Below are 16,935 nucleotides of genomic sequence, written 5' to 3'. Positions count from 1 at the left end.
CACTCCTCATTGCCCCCCTCTGCTGGCCTGTTCGCCCCACACAGCCTGCTGTTCAGTCATTTGGTCATCCCTCACTAACCCCCCTGCCGGCCTAGTCACCCCACGCAGCCTGCTGTTCGGTCATTTGGTGGCCCCTCACTGCACCCCCTGCTGGCCTTGTTACCCCACTCAGCCTGTTCGGTCGTCCGTTTGGTTACGATGGTCCGTTTGGTTACGATGGCCCCTGGCTCTTTATATAGAGAGACTAGAGGCCTGGTGCATGAAATTCGTGCACAGGTAGGGTTCCTAGACCTGGCCAGAGATCAGGGTCAATCTGTGGGGTGACCGGCAGGGACCGACCTTGGCTGGCCTGGGGCCTGTGGGCTAGGGGCAGCTCTTGCGTTGAGCATCTGCCCCCTGGTGGTCAGTGTGCATCATAGCGATGGGTTGTTGTGCAGGTCATTCCGCTGTTTGGTTGATTTGCATATTAGGGTTTTATTATATAGGATTCCCAGCCCCCCGCATATTTGGTCTTTATGTAGTACTTATTCTCTAAGATTCATTTTTTTCAGTCTGCCTCCCTAACCTATTGCTTTGACTTGTCTACCCCAGGGGCTGGAAGACTGATGCTCAGTAACTGCCAGTTGCTTGGAATTTCCTGATGCAGGTTCCTGGCTGACGATTAGGAGGCATGTGCTCTGTGCGGTTTTCTTCCCTGAGAGTTTGAGCTCCTCTGCACCAGCCATGACCTGGGCCAGGCTGCTGGTGCTCAGCGATGGGAACAGGCTGGGTGTGGGATTAATATTAATTGGCCCTCACAGGGATTAAATTATTAAACTTGAACTCAGCCTGGATGGGTGAGGCTGGCAGCAGGGGCTTATCAGACCTGGATGATCTGCCAGTGGATTAAGTAGAAGGCAGTTTGGTCTGAACTTGGGTGATTAAGGAGGAGGGTGAGAGACATTCCTAAGGTGGCCAGACTGGACTTAACAACTCTAAGTGTGTGTTAGTGGGGGGTGAGGGGGAGGGGAGAAAGAGAGAGAGAGAATGTGTTGTGAGTGTGTGTTTGAGTGTGTATTTAAGAGTGTGTGTTGTGTAGGTGAGAGTGTATGCTGTGTGTGTGAGAGTGTTGTGTGTGAGTGCTTGTTGTTTGTGTGAGAGTTTGTTGTGTGAGTATTGTAAGAGAGTGTATGTTGTGTATGAGGTTGAGAGTGGTGTGTGTGTGTGTGTGTGTGTGTGTGTGCGTATTTATTGTGTGTGTGTTCATTGTGTGTGAGAGAGGGAGAGTGTTGTGTGTGACAGTATGTGTGTGAGTGAGAGAGGATAGAGTGTGGTGTGTGAGAGGGTGTGTGTGTGTTTGTGTGTGTATGTGAGAATGTGTGAGAGTTTTGTGTGTGACTGTTGTGTGTAAGAGTATATGTTCTGTGTGTGAGAGTGAGTGTGGGGGGAGAGTGTCTGAGTGTGTATTTGTGAGTGAATGCATTTGTAGGCAGATAAGGAGGAATCCCTCCTAGTGCTTAGCAGCCAGAGTTCTCTTGCCAGGAGCTAATTTTCCATATGCCCCACAGTCTGGTGCCAATAGCCCCTCTCCCCACCTGCAGGGCTTGGCCACCTCTCTAGGATCCCCTTTCTGCACAGGAACCACAGAGTCACCCAGAATAGGAGCAGGAAGCTGCCTCAGATTTGGAGTGGCTGCAGAGGGCTGGGTGCCCTGCGGTTCTGCTAGTTGTTCACCTGCTTCCTCCTCTCCAACCGCTGCTTCTCACCTTGCTCCACTCATGTTTAATATTCATCTGCTATTCCCAGGCCATGTGGCTGGTGGCTTCTACAGCTGCACACAGGTGCTGGCCTGAGGCTTCTGTGGCGGCACACAGGATCCGAGTCCTGGGCAGCAGGCAGGCAGCTTCTGGGGTCGCACTTGGGGGCCTGGATGGCGGCTCATGCCAGCTCATTGTGTCCTGCCTTGTCTGCAGTATGCAAATTAGCTGCCATCTTTGCTGGCTTTTAATTTGCATATCACGCTGATTAGCCAATGGAAGGCATAGTGAAGGTATGGTCAATTACCATGTTTGTCTATTATTAGATAGGATAGCTAAGATCTGAAAACAGCCTAAGTGCCCATCAGGAGATGAGTGGATAAAAAGCTGTGGCACATTTACACAATGGAAAACCATGAAATTGTAAAAAAAGAGCTCTTACCCTTTGTGACAGCATGGAGGGACCTGAAGATTATTATGCTAAGTGAAATAAGTCAGTTATAGAAAGACCAATATCACATGTGGAGTCTTATGAACAAAATAGGTCCACAGGCATGAATGCATGGAACATAATGACAGATCTCAGACGGAATGGGAGTGGAGGGGAAGGGAGGGGAAGAAATTAATCAAAGAACATATATGCATATATGCATAACCCATGAACACAGACAACAGTGCAGAGAAGGCCTGGGGTGGGGTTCGGGCTAGGTGGAAAGGGACAAATGGGAGGAATGTGGGCACCTGTAATACTGTCAACAATAAAAAAAAATAGAATAGAATGAGGTGGATAAAAAATGGAGCAGAAACGTTTGAATCTACTCCTCCTCTATTTTCTTTTAGGAACCTGGTGCTTCATTCTTTCCTCAGAGCATAATCACTTCAGAATGCCTCTCTGAGAGGAGTCAGTTATGGACATGCAAATGTATAGATAATAGTGAAGAAAGCAGGTTTCTCCTCTCTAATATACAGAATGTGAGAGTTGGGATTTTTAATTCTTGGACTGGAGGGCTCAGTAATCTAGCCATAGATTATTTGGCAAAGTTACAATTGTTAAATAATGTAAAAGTTCTTAGGTTAGAAAAGTATTAGAAAACTCTTGCCTTATTTGTTATCTGGGTTTCCAAGGTGATGAGAGTAGAGGAAGAAGTAGGAAGAGACTGGAAAAGAAAGTGTAATATTTTGCTAATCATCTTTGTAAATTTGGTGAGGGGGGATGATAAAGATAACTAAGAAATAAATGGGAATGTTTGTAAAGCAAATAACTTTTTAAAAAAATGCTCCCGTGGTCTCAGCTAGCATGACTTAGTGGTTGAGAGTCGGCCTATGAACCAGGAGGTCATGGATTTACTCCCAGTCAGGGCATGCATCCAGGTTGTGGGCTTGATCCCCAGTGGGTGGCATGCAGGAGGCAGCCAATAAATGGTTCTCTCTCATCATTAATGTTTCTATCTGTCTCTCCCTCTCCCTTCCTCTCTAAAATCAATAAAAATATATTTTTTAAATGCTCAAGTAAGAAACTCTCTTCTTGAAAAATCATGAAACCAGTATTTTTCCTGTTTCTGTCAAGAACCAAGGATTATGAATCCCTTCCAGGACATGACAGAAGAAAAAGAAAAATGACATATTGCAGCAAGCAGAAGAGTCTTTTAATCTGAAGTCAGTGCATTTGTTCAAATCTGGGTTTCATCAAACAGAAACAGAAATAGATCTTTAAAAATAATTTGTTCTTGAAAAGTCTAAACTTTAAGCACTTGTGACAGAGACTAACCAATCTTATAGTTGATATGTACTTTCTAATGCAAGGAAGTTATGAAACTGATTTGGGCTTTCATGAATACAATGGAAGATCAATAGATACCAGAATAAGGGTAATGAGGGAAAACATAATTTCCCATGCCCAGTCTATATGCAGGGGTTCATCAGTGCCGTAGTGGTGGTGAACTCTGAAATCCCACATTGCTATTTACTGTCATTGTGTAGTGTGGGTGAACACACGATTATGCATATCCACAAATGTGCTTGTGTTCTCTGTTTGTGTTTACGGTCGATTCTATCATGAGTGTAGTTGTTTTTAATCAAAACACTTGTTGTTTTTTTTATAAAGTCCATGTTTAAAACACAGTCCTATAAGTAAAGTCTTAACTGTATAGACTCAAATAAAATTATCATTGATTCTCCTGTTACTCAATACCGACAGACAAAATAAGCATGTCCACATGCAAAATGATGAGACTCATATACTTTCCCAGGAAGGTATGTGAAGCTAATACTCAAGCCTAAGAATTGTAATATACAAACTCATGAGCCTATAAAAGCCTTGAAATGTAATAGAAGCCACCATTCCTTGAAAACAGCATCACGTACAAGGCAGTGATATAAATCAAATGTGGGAATTATTTTTACTGAGCATTCCTCTTCATGGGCCAGCCATTTATTTCATATTTGCACATTATTCGAGTAAGCGCCTCGAGTATGGGGTGGGAGGGTATGAATAACATAAAAGTTTGCACTATAAAAATCATATGTTTATTATAATAGCAAATGCATACTGTGGCAATGAGGAACAATGTATATTGCTAACAATGTATACTGCACTTTTTAAAAAAAAAAACCCTTCAAATAAAATAGGGGTGCCCACTGAGGCATCAGTCCTGCTTGGGTCTCTGCTAATTTGCCTAAATTTCCCCCCCGCCTGCTAACCAATTTTTTAAAAAACAAACTCCTGTGTTTTTTTCCAGCAGATGAGTCCTGATTTCAAGATAACCTCTAGAGCAAAGTACAGGCACAAGGCTTACTTTGAGTGGTTGTTGACTGTGAAGTAAGTTAGGTACAGCAGAGAGCCACCCAGGGCTCATTTTGTATTTTGTGAGACTTGGATGCAGTAGAAAATGATTGCTATGAATAGATCTCAAAGAGGTGCTACAATCTCTGCATATGCCAAGTTTCCTGAGGCAAAAACGGAGATTGTGACCTTGCCCAGAATAGGCACTAAGGGCAGGTAGTACCTGCTACTGAAAAAGGAATCTTCTTGCTCCTCTTCAGGTCTAAAAGCCTGACCCAGCACCACTCATGCCTTGCACTTACTTCTCAGAGACCTAAACAAGAATGGCAGTTCTCATATTATTATTCTTACTCTAGCGAAATGCCCAGTGTCATCAGTAAGGACACTGTGATCGAGTTCCTTGGCTGAAGAATGCATTTCCTCAGCTCGAATGTCCCCAGGGTTTCTAAATAAAATGGAAATTCAAACGTTACTTTTAGAAAAAAAAAATCACAGGGTTGCATTTCTAAAAATAAGTTTTGTTCAAAAAGAGCTTTCTGTAATGCTAGAGGGAGGCATTCTTGCTGACATTTATAGAAAGTGTCAGCTATGTCTCCTAATTGATGTACAGTCAACAGTCTGACATTAACTCTAGTCACAGGTAAAATAAAGCTAAGGGATGGATGATCTGCATCCCAGGGAGGAAAAACAGAGCAGGCGTGATGAAGGTCTATGGGTCTTCTGGGCCAGTCTCAAATGCCATCATGGGCCAGACAGGCATGCACATTTTAGGGCAGGGGGTATAATATAACATGAGAGTTAGGGACGGTGACACACAAGGCACACACATCTGGAGGCTAGCATTGGCTCATGAGCTACCAGCTTGTCCTTCTGTATCTCTAGGATCTAGACTAATTAGGATTGTTTCCTCCCCTGGAGAAGCATTGTGAACTCAAGAGAGAGGCAAACATTTGTATTATAAAACTCAACAATTCTCTCTTGGTTTTTCACCTGATGTACTTCATTGTCTCCCTTAGGTAAAGTCAAAAGGTCTTATACATGCTTTTCCATTTTCACCAAAGCAAAGGATCATAATGATGAACCACTGAAGACTAAGAGGCGGCCTGAGATTCATGAAAGAGATCCTGACATCTACTGTTATGTTCTTGTTTAATTGGGCTTCTCTTTGCTTATTTTTTCTGCATAATTTTTTTTCATAATTGTTGGTAAAGCGCAGGGACTAACTCTATAACCATGAGAGAGTCATTTTTCCTAGCTGAACCTGTTTTCTTATTAGGAAAATAGGAATAATAATACCTTATGGTAGCTTCCTAAATTAACTGGTAGATGAAAATGGAGTTTCTAATAGTAAAATAATACACATTAAAGTAACATTTATTTATATTATAATTATGAGACTACAAATAGTGATTTCTTACAATGAACTAAATTTTAATTAGCCTTATTCAAATGTGTGTGTATTTTAAGATTATTATCATCATTTATTTGGAAATATACGATAAACATTTTCTACAAAAAGTAGGCATATCTATAAATACTTGTATAAAAGATAAAAATATTTCTTACTCTAAAAATCCTCCCATAGTGTGTGAAAGGGTATGTGAACAGGTAGTTGAATCTGCCTTCCTTTATGGTGGCTATTATTGAGACTTCTTTTTGTGAGATTTAGCAAAAATCATCTATTACAACACAAGAACCCATATCATTCTGAGCCCAGTGAACTCTTGTTAAACTATTGCATTGGTAAAATAATTATTTTGTTGAAATGGATGAAGAAGATTTTTCTTAACCAAAAAGCAATAACAAATATTCAAACAATTAGTCATAAATTATAAGACCTGAATTGAGAAAATATTTTTGAAAATAAAAGGAATAGAATCAGGTTGATGGGGCTGTGTTTTCTTATAACAAAAAGAAAAGAAAAATTGAAACATCCTTTCTGTTTGAACCCAAATCAGAAAAATATGTGATTTTTATGTTATTTAGAAAACACAATCATCATGTGCTCAAGTGAATAGCTCTTTTGGAATGAATAGATCCATTTTTCCTAATCAAATCACTAGCAAGTAGCTGAAAATAATATCTTTCTTTGCCTCTTGGAAACTTAAAGGTCAAACTTAGCTAAGTTGAAAGAAGATTTTGCTTTTCTTAGACTCATGAGAAGAAAGTCCTTCTAAATGATAATTCTTTGTATTGGTTTATATCCTTCAATGCTCTAACAATAAAAGACAGATACACAAAGGCTTAATTAATTGATTTCTTTCAAGAATATTTGACAGAGCCTCAGAAAATGCTGCTACATCCAACATAACTAGTTACCTGGTAACCAGGGATCACTTGGTTGCAGCTACATCATTTACTGTCATAGATCAAAAATGTTTGTAACTATAGAGTTTCTCTCACTCATTTATTCATTCAACAAATACCTATTGAGTATCTACTGTGTGCCAGTATTAGGCATATACCTACAAATAACATTTCTGCTCTCAGAACAATCCAGTGCAAGAACCAGAAAATTATTAGATATTTAACATGTGCTATGAAGTAACAACCAATCACTACCAAGGCTGACCAACCTGGAAGTCCTTCAGTCACTGCTGGGTTGTTGTGGTGACCCAGCACTGACTGCCCAGCGGGCTGAAACCCAGAGAGAGAGGCAGGGTCTTATCTGCAGCCTCAGTGGCAGCTGCTGATCGGTACTTGCTTCTCTCTTTCTCTCCCTCTTTCTTTCCAGGCTTTGCCAGCAGCAGGCCTTTTCTCTGGGGCTGCTGTTCAGCCCCACCTCTCTGATCAGGCCTGGAGATAGGCCCAGAGATGCTGACTGGCATAGGAACTGACCAATCAGAACCTAATCTGAATGAACTATGAAGGCAGAACCTAAAGTGGGGGCTGAAGAGGGGTTTTAAGGGCAACAGCTGTTTGGTGTAAGATGTAAGAAAGTGGTTCAATTTTTTAATAACTTGTTTGGCAGTATAGTGCATATGGCTGGCTATCAGTCCAGATATAGGCAACCAGGCTGGCAGGGGAGGGCAGTTAGGAGTAACCAGATTGGCAGGGGAGGGCCTCTGGGGGTGACCAGACCAGAGGGGAGGGCAGTTGGGGGCATTAGGCAGGTGAGTGATTTTGAGCCAATGGTCCTGGATTGTGAGAGGGATGTCTGACTGCTGGTTTAAGGTGACTTTTGAATTGAGACCTACAGGAAATAATGAGTGAGTCAGCCATCTTTGAGGAGAAGAAAAAGCAAGTTCCAGTAGTCAGAGATCCGAGGGCAGAAGTGTGCTTTCAATACTTGAAGAGCATAAGGAGGCCAATGTAAACGGAATGAAGAGAAAGAAAGGGTGGTAGCCCTTATAAGATTTGGTTAAGCCATATAGTCCCTTGAAAGTTAAAATAGAGATGACTGTATCTTAATATGAGTGAGATGGGAGGCATAGCCTTATTTTAAGTAGAGGAGTGACACAATTTATTTCACATTTCGAAATTAATAATTTAGAAATAATGTGAAAAATATGGCCAGGGGTGTGAGTGAAGAGATGAGTTAGGAGGCTCTTTCAATGTTGCATGTCAGAGATGACAATAACTGGGATCAGGATGGAAGCAAGTGGAGACAGTGAGAGAATAAAACTGCCTAGATTTGCTGATGAGCTAGAAGTATGAAAAGAGTAGTCAAAGATGGTGCCAAAGCTCTGACTTAAGCAATAGGAAGAACAGAGTTGCCATTTACTAAGAAGAAGGTGAATCAGAAAATAGTGTATTCAGAAACTGGAGCGAATTAAGAGTTCATTTTTTCAAATATTAAATTTGAGATGCCATTCTGTATGTAAATTTTGAGTAGGCAGTTGAGTAGACAAGTTTGGAAGGCTAGAGATAATATTAGGAGTTAGTGGCCAAATATATAAAACTGTGATGCTTGAGATCACCTGGGAATGAGTTGTAGACAGAGACAAGGGCATGTCCTAAGACTAAGCCCAGGGCACTATAACATTTAGAGACTGGGAACATGAGGATGATTCAGCAAAGGAGAACAATAAGGAGTAACTTGCTAAAGAAAATCAAGAGGATGGTACCCTGGTAGCCAAGCAAACCAGGTGTTCTAGAGAAAATGAGTAATCAATTGGTAACCACAACTGATTGGCTAAGTAAAATAAAATGTTAGAACTGACAGTTGGATTTTACAATGTGCAGCCCATTGGTGGTGGGATACCAGGCTTTACCATGAAGTGATGAGGAGAGTATGATGCCATCTGGCCCTCAGCAGAGCAAGGCAATATGCAAGTCAAGGCCCAAAGATTGGCTTTTATTTAAAGATGGAAAATCTGGGAAATGAAGGAATTTAAATGACAATAATGAAGAAAACTATATGAACTAAACCTGCTTAGCCAAGAGAAGAAACATGATGGATAGAGGCAGGATCTGGTGTGTGTTTTGAAGGGAGAAGTGGGAGGATGTACATGGGGCTGGGCAGGGGCATCGGTTAGTTGTCTTTCAGGATTACTATAGTCATTGTTTCCAATTTATAGACCAGCACTTTCTAGATGAAATCTTCACTGACTTCCTTTAATTTCAGGATAAAATCCAGAATTTTCACCATGCCATAGACTGTCTGACCACTACTTGCCATTTGTCCTCTCCATATTCACACTATGCACTTGCAATTCGGTTTTCTTTGACATCACTCCAAGATGCATGTGTTCCTGCTCTATTCTCCATATATATATATGGCTGGTGAGAGTTAAAGCCTGGAGTCTCACTACTGTTCAAACTCTTTTCAACACATCTTGCTTCTTGCTAATTGCAATCTGATTTTAGCTTAGGATTAGATTTAGAGGCCACCCTGAAAGAGACAGACCCACTCCCTTGTGCCATCAGTACAGAAAAATAGGACAGAGTACGCCTTTTACTTTGGAGCCATCTGCCTCACATACCAACTCCCAAGAGAGAATGTCAGTTACTGAGCCACTGTGTGGCCTTTCCATTCAGGGATTATCGAGTTCCTGCTGCTGACTTCTGCTCCAAAGGCTGCTTTCAGCAGTGCAGAGGGCTCCAGTCAATGGAATCTTTATTTTTAGAAATACTGCATTCCCTCTTTTCTAAAAATAGGTCCCTGACAGTTCTCATCTTCTAAAAGCCCCTTGGGTAAATGTACCCAAATGGACAGTTTTGAATTTATAAGATCTTACTAGGAAATTTTCACCTGGACATAAAATTCTGGGGACTGAAAATAATGGGAACTTAAAAGAACTACCCTTCAGGTAGAAGAGCAAATCTCCTTGCTATCTTTCAGTCAGGTTGCTAGGGGACAGCAGTGAATTTTGATGTTAAAGGATCCATGATCTGCATGAATGTTTTCCTAATTTTTCCCTTTGTTATCCTTTGTTATCCTCATGGATTTTCTGTCCATTTCTCAAGTTCAATTAAGGAAGGAAGGAAGGAAAAACATTCATTTTCTCTGTATGTTAATGTCATAGAGTTTCCGAAACCAGCAAGAAAGTCAAGGGTTATAAGTAATCCCTCTCCTTTAGCAAACCTATTTTCTTCTCCCTCCCTGTTCCTCTCCCCTCTTTTTTTCTTCTTGCTCCTCCTCCCCCACTTTTTTTCCCAAGTAACATTAGATTCACTGGTAGAGCTCCAGGGACCCTCCTTCACTCTCATCTTACACCAAATACTCATTCTGCTCAATGGCAGACAACTAAGGTGTGATTGTGTCAGAAATCCTCCTTCTTCCCATTGCTTCATACGAATCTCACAGATGTCACACTCACCCTACATCTGTGAACTACAACCTCTCCCCAAATTACTCTCTTCACTGCTGCTACTTGACACTCTTCTGTTACATTCAGCACACTGAGTTTACACAGTTCCTACTGACATAGTGCCATCAGGAACATTCTTATCTTGCCTCTTCCTATCCCTCCCTCAGGGAAATGGACCAACATCCTCTAATATCACACCATTTCAAAATGGGGCAGACACAATTTAGGAAACATGGTTACTTCACCATATTAGCTGGAAGCTTATACATTCTACATTCTGAGGGAGAGTGTGGCCACTGAATTACCCCTCCAGAACTGCACCTTCTTTCTCTGCATTGTTTTGATTCACGTATCTGATATCTGTTCCCTATTTTGGTCCAGAGAAGTGAGTGAATAGATATGAGCTGTTTGAAGCTATTGAGGTTGGGGGTTCTATTTTTCCATAGAGATAGACTTTGGAAACTTCATTATGGGTCATGATTCATCAGTGACTTTTTAGCCTTGGATTTCTCTTTTGAAAATTCTTACCTATGCAAAAAACCATTTCTGTATGGCTATTTCTCACTTTCTAGGATTTCAGTTCCAGTGTACTTGAAATTCAAGGCACACTTAATGGGATACTGCTTATAAATATTTTAATGTATTTTCCATTAAAACCCCCTACATTACTCCCTCTGAGACCTGGACACTGAGTCAGACATTAACATCTCCAAATGAGGAAGTCAGAAAGAAATGCACTAAAGTATGTGCATGGAGCATTACATGCATTGCAATATATATATTGACCTATGGTTTGCATATTTTTACAAAGGTGCAAAAAGGATTTACAGCATGACATTGAAACCCAGTAGAGGAGAAATTCCACAAAGTTTCAGTGAACAACATGAAATAAATGAAAAATAATTGGATACCAATCAAAATTTCTAATTTAAGATATAGTATCTTAATTATAAATGGGCTGCTATTTTGCATTTTAGTGGGCAACAAATAAATTGCCATTATTTAGTGTAGCCATGACCATTCTGGTTATTTATTTTCATGTAACAATTTATCCCAAGACTTGGTGGTTTAAAACATCAACAATCATATTATTATCATCTCTCCAATTAGAACTTTGGGAGGGACTGGACTGAACAGTCATACCATGGTTCAGGGTCTCTCATGAAGTAGCTGCAAGACAAAGGATTGAATCTGGAACAGAGGAGAGTTGGAATGTCTAGAGACTGGTAAGGACACTCTCTCTACCTCTCCCTCTCCCTCTCACTCTCCCTCTCCCTCTCCTTCACCCTCTCTCTCTGTCTCTCTCTCATTATGTGACCCCATAGTTTTCCATTTTGTCTGTTACATGAGTTAATTTGGGCTTCCTCGCAGCTGTGGTGAGAGCAGGACTTCAACATGAAAGTAGGATGATCTACAATTGAACTAGCTTCTACAGTTATAACATTACTTCCACCCTAATCACATTGCTTCCAAAATTTGAAAGGATGGAGCATAGATCCCACTTATCAGTGGGAGGAGTATCAACTAATAAAAGTCTCCATATTTTACATTTTGGCCAAAATTATTTGCATTATTCCCACATTCAAAATACAGCCACACTTAAGTTTGATCTCATTACAGCATGAGGCTCAGGACCAGCATCTCATTACAGATTGGAAGGGCCCTGCATTAGTTCCCTTGGACACACCTCCTGAAATGTGGTTCCTCTCAGTTTTAAGATGTGTAGATTAAGATGAAAAGTCATTTGCCTCTTACACACCCAATACACAGTTGTGAGGTAGGCATAGGATACATGCTATAGGCACAACTACTCAAAAATGGGTGGAAATGGGAGGCACGGAGGTCATGCATACAAAGCAATTTTGAAATACAGTCTGACATGTTTCCTTGATTAGAAGCCAGGTCTGCTCCCTGGGACTGGCTCTCCAGAGTTGTTGCTTCTGTTATGTGAGATCATGGACTGTCACTCAAGTTATCCTTCCTTTCCCATAAATAAGGAGGCTGGATATGCCAGTCAGTCATTTTCTCAGACTGTGTTCCTGTCTGTAGACATTCAAAGATCCAATGCTACTTTGCATGTTGCATTGTCTTTGTCCCATTCTGTCCACACTGATACAATTACTTTAAAAATGATATGGGCACAGCCAGCGTGACTCAGTGGTTGAATGTTGACCTATGAACCAGGAGGTCACAGTTTGATTCCTGGTTGGGACACGTGCCCTGGGTTGCGAGCTCCATCACCAATGTGGATCATGCAGAAGGCAGCCAATCAGTGATTCTCTCTCATCATTGATGTTTCTATTTCCCTCTCCCTCTCCCTTCCTCTGTGAAAGCAAATAAAAATATTTTTAAAAATGAGATGGGTTTTCTGTGTACCAATCTACAGTTGAGTACATTAGAGAGAGCTCAAAACTATAAATATTTTAAAATAACCTCTTTTCTACCGCGGGTTCCCTGTGAGGTTTCTTTAGGAAAACATTAATATGATACTTGGGAACAGTGGCGGGATGGAGGTGTCTGCCAGTCATGCTTTTAAAACTTTTAGAAGGCTTTGTTGTCTGTTTGAAAGGATCTATGCAGCACAAAGTTAAATTTTTCTGAGGTCTTACCAAGGACTCTTATAGGCCCAGCTGGATTTGCCCTTGTCCAGAAGCCATTTCTTAATTTGAATATAGTATTATATAATTTTGTGTTTACTATCTAGAGCAGTGGTTCTCAACCTTCCTAATGCCACGACCCTTTAATACAGTTCCTCATGTTGTGGTGACCCCCAATTTCACTGTTACAAATTGAACATAATTAAAGCATAGTGATTAATCACAAGAACAATATGTAATATGTGTTTTCCGATGGTCTTAGGCGACCCCTGTGGAAGGGTCGTTCAACCCCCAAAGGGGTCATGACCCATAGGTTGAGAACCGCTAATCTAGAGAGACTGGGAATGAGAAATTAATTTATTTTAAAACCCAGCCAATCTTGGATTCTTTCTATTTCCTCCAAATTTTGCTTTAAAACCAAGTAATTCTGTTTTGTGGTTCATCTGTCTTTATGACTTACCATACATGGCTAAAAGAGCTTACACTTTCAATATTCTGCCCCCAAACCTTAGCCAGATCCATCAGCTCATGAAGTATATTTTCTATTATCAGTGTTACCACAATTAAGAGTTTTGCTAAACATTATGCCACTACATGAAATAAATCTCCTTTCTTTTAGCTTTTTATAAATAACATTTTTCTTAATTTCCTTTTTAAGTCCCCACTAATAACTTCCCTGAAGCCTGTCCAGCTTCTGTTAACAGTCTCCTCGAGGTCATTCAGCTTCTGCCCATCACTAGTGAGTCCCCAAAGCCAATGCCAGCTGTTACAAGTTGTGTTAGAGACACACTGTGTTTCCAGATACCAACTTTTCTTCTGGTTCTCTGTTGCTGCATAAAAAAAAAGGAGCTCAAAATTTAATAGCTAAATATAGCAATTATTTTGTTATGTCTCTCTGTATTTGTGGGTTAGGAGTTCCCAAAGGACATGGGAGTACCGTTCTGCCTGGGTGTCTTTCATGAGGTTGCACTTGGATGGCAGCTAGAACTGGAAAAGAAGGTGGTTGCAGCAGCTAGCAGCCTGCTGGGCCTTTTGTGCACAGTGCTGGGGTTTGTGTCTGTGATTTCCTCATGGGCTATTTGCACTTCTTCACAGCATGGAAGCCTCGGAGTTTTGCACAAGTGCTCCAGTGAGCAAGGCAATATCTTCATTTCCTTTTGTGACCTAGCCACTGAAGTCACTTACCATCATTTCCTTTGTAGTCACAAGTTCTTCCAAAGTCAAGAGGAGAGGCATAGACAGATTCATAGGTCAATGCTCAATCACTGAGCCACACCAGCTGGACATAACTTTGGCTTTTTAAAAAATCATACTTTTAAAATAAGGTTTTAAGTTTATTAACCATGAAGTCTAAGTCTCCTACAGAAATTTTTCAGGAATCCAATTCTCACCTTGATATGAAAGTACTATAATATAAATTTGAATTGCTACATCATAAACTTTTAAGGTTATGTGGCACTAAGTTTATCTTAACCATCTCCTCTTCGGCCTTCCCGTTCTCCTAAAATAATGGTTTGGACCAGACTCTGAATATCTAACTTCCTGTATATGAAGTCTCTGTTTTCCTCAGCTAGTTTCCATTTCTGATCATTGCTTATTAAAGCAGGAGGTATTTTAAATCAATTACACTAAATGGTATGACTTTTGAGTAAGCAATCTGACCTTTTGCTCTAAGACTTTTTCTTTTACACAATTGACTTCTTTGTCCCCCTAAAGGACTTCAAATGGACATTTCATTATACCTATCAACCTGCACAAATATATCATTGGAGCACTATGTTCATTATAACAGTAGCTGTTTAACGTTAATGGGCTATAAATGTGATCCTATGACTATGAAATTCCCGTAGTCTTAATTTTATATCTGCCTAATTGGGAATATAAAACATCAACATGCAAATAAAATGTTCATAACAACACTAGGTCATCACAACAAAATTTTGTTAATTTTCCTCATCAGTTTTACTTAAAAAGCTGACCAGTTTCAGGCTTTTGCACAAAAATAAAATTCTTAAGTAGTTGAAGTACTGCTCAGTTCTTAAGAACAATCTTTATATGGCATGTCATTACATACAATTTTGGGGTTACATGTAGATTTCAACTTAATTTCACTACCAATCATCCATCACAACCACGTTGGTATCACAGCAGGAGAGTTCAAATTTAAAATGAAAATTCTTGCCCTGACGTTTTACTCTTTTAATGAGCACACACTTTCACTTCCAGTTGGTAGCCTAATGCGACTGGCCAGAAGCAAGTCTGCCTACTTGTTTAATTAAGGGGTGACTAAAGTCTTCCATGACTATGACTTTCTCACACTATGTAAAGTAAGAAAAATTCAGGAAATTAGAATCAGAGGAACTGACATTTTAGAAGATCTTTATCTTTCTCATTCAAAAATTACCTGCTTCTAAAATACTCCTAGCTCATACCCATCAAATTCTTCAGCTCTTCAGAAAGATGCACAATGTTATATAGTCTGCCTCTCATCTCAGTATTTAATATTATCAATAGAAGTCATTGATGAATATTAGTAAGTATACTTATGGCCTATTCTGTTAATCAGAATACCACTTGGCACAGTTGTCTTTATTTTCTACCCTAAGACTAGGTCAACTTAGAACATGAGGTAGGAATTTATCAGAAGTTGCTTTCTCTTCTTCAACAATGGGAAACTGACCTACCTGATTAACTGATTGGTTAGTCTATTCATTTATTTATTTAACAAATATTACTCAGTATAAATCATGGGCAAGGCAGAAAGGACTTCCATGTGATTATCCTGACTTTTAATGAGTATAAAGATCTCATTCCTTCCATTCAGGAAAGAAGAGAGATCAGATAAAATGTGGATCCTGTCTTCTAGAATGTTCTGGAGAAAAAAGCTCAAGAATAATGGGTGTCTTTTGAGAATCAAATTATAAATGCAATTAGTTTGCAGAGTCAAACTTAATATAAAAATAAAAAAGAAATCTGTCAATTGACTAATCTTTTGCATTTCCAGACACTGCCATAGCTTTTCATTATCTTCCTTAATCATCTTCAATATTATTTGCATGTGTCAAGGAAATTGTTCAAAGCATTTGTTTAGAAGTCTTAAAATAAATTGGAGCCTTCAAAAAGCTTCAGTTACAACAATAATTATTTTATTCTTAGATAAAGCAAAGCGCACTAAGAATATACCAATTTGTATATAAAAATATGTACACATGTGTCTTTTTTCACACACACATATAATATCTTTCATTTGTGTGCTCTGTAGTCTTCAAAATGTTTTCACATGAGAGTTCTTTGCTGATTGTTACAGAGGGATTAGGATACATATAAAGCAAGTATGCATACTTATTTTTGAAATTAAGTCATACTTAAACTTGCCTAACTAGATAGTTATACCAATCTGGGTTATATCATAGAAGCAGAACTGCTAGAATGATATAGAATAAATAATTTATTTTAGGGGTAGACATAATGCAATTTTAGGAGAGGTTGGAGCAACCTGCCTAAGCTGCTGTTTCTTTGCCTAATGTTGAGCTTCATGTCACTATGTGTCAGCCAGATGGGCAGTAGGAAAAAAATGGATGTGGATGAGACCAAGAACAAATGTACCTGCAAGAATGGAAAGAGACACAGAATGGCAATTGGAACTTAAGAAGATACACCAAAACTCATGTCTGTCTCTTACCATACTGAGGTTCAATGCCATGGACATATAGAAGCTGGTGTCTTTACCACATAGTTTTACATGCACTTGTACCATGAACCAAATTGTCTGATACCCAGCACCACCTTTCAGAGCTTCCCCATTTGTATCTTCCAAATATCATGCAAAATATCTCCTGTGAGTGGTGCAAACTCAGAATCATGCAGAGAATTTCTAAAAAACATGGTTTAGCTTAGTTAAGATGACTCAATACAGAGCCATGGTAGAAGAGCCTAGAAGACAAACTATAAAGAACGAAGTCTAATCCATTTGAGATGTAATGACTTCTATAGTGATGTGGTAAAGTCAAGCACTCTTGCTCAAGAAGGAGGAAGAAGAATCTTGTATTTTGGTTTATGCACCAGGC

This window comes from Myotis davidii, unplaced genomic scaffold (genome assembly GCF_000327345.1).
Source record: "Myotis davidii unplaced genomic scaffold, ASM32734v1 scaffold281, whole genome shotgun sequence".
Lineage (NCBI taxonomy): Eukaryota > Metazoa > Chordata > Mammalia > Chiroptera > Vespertilionidae > Myotis > Myotis davidii.
This window is presented reverse-complemented; position numbering follows the sequence as displayed.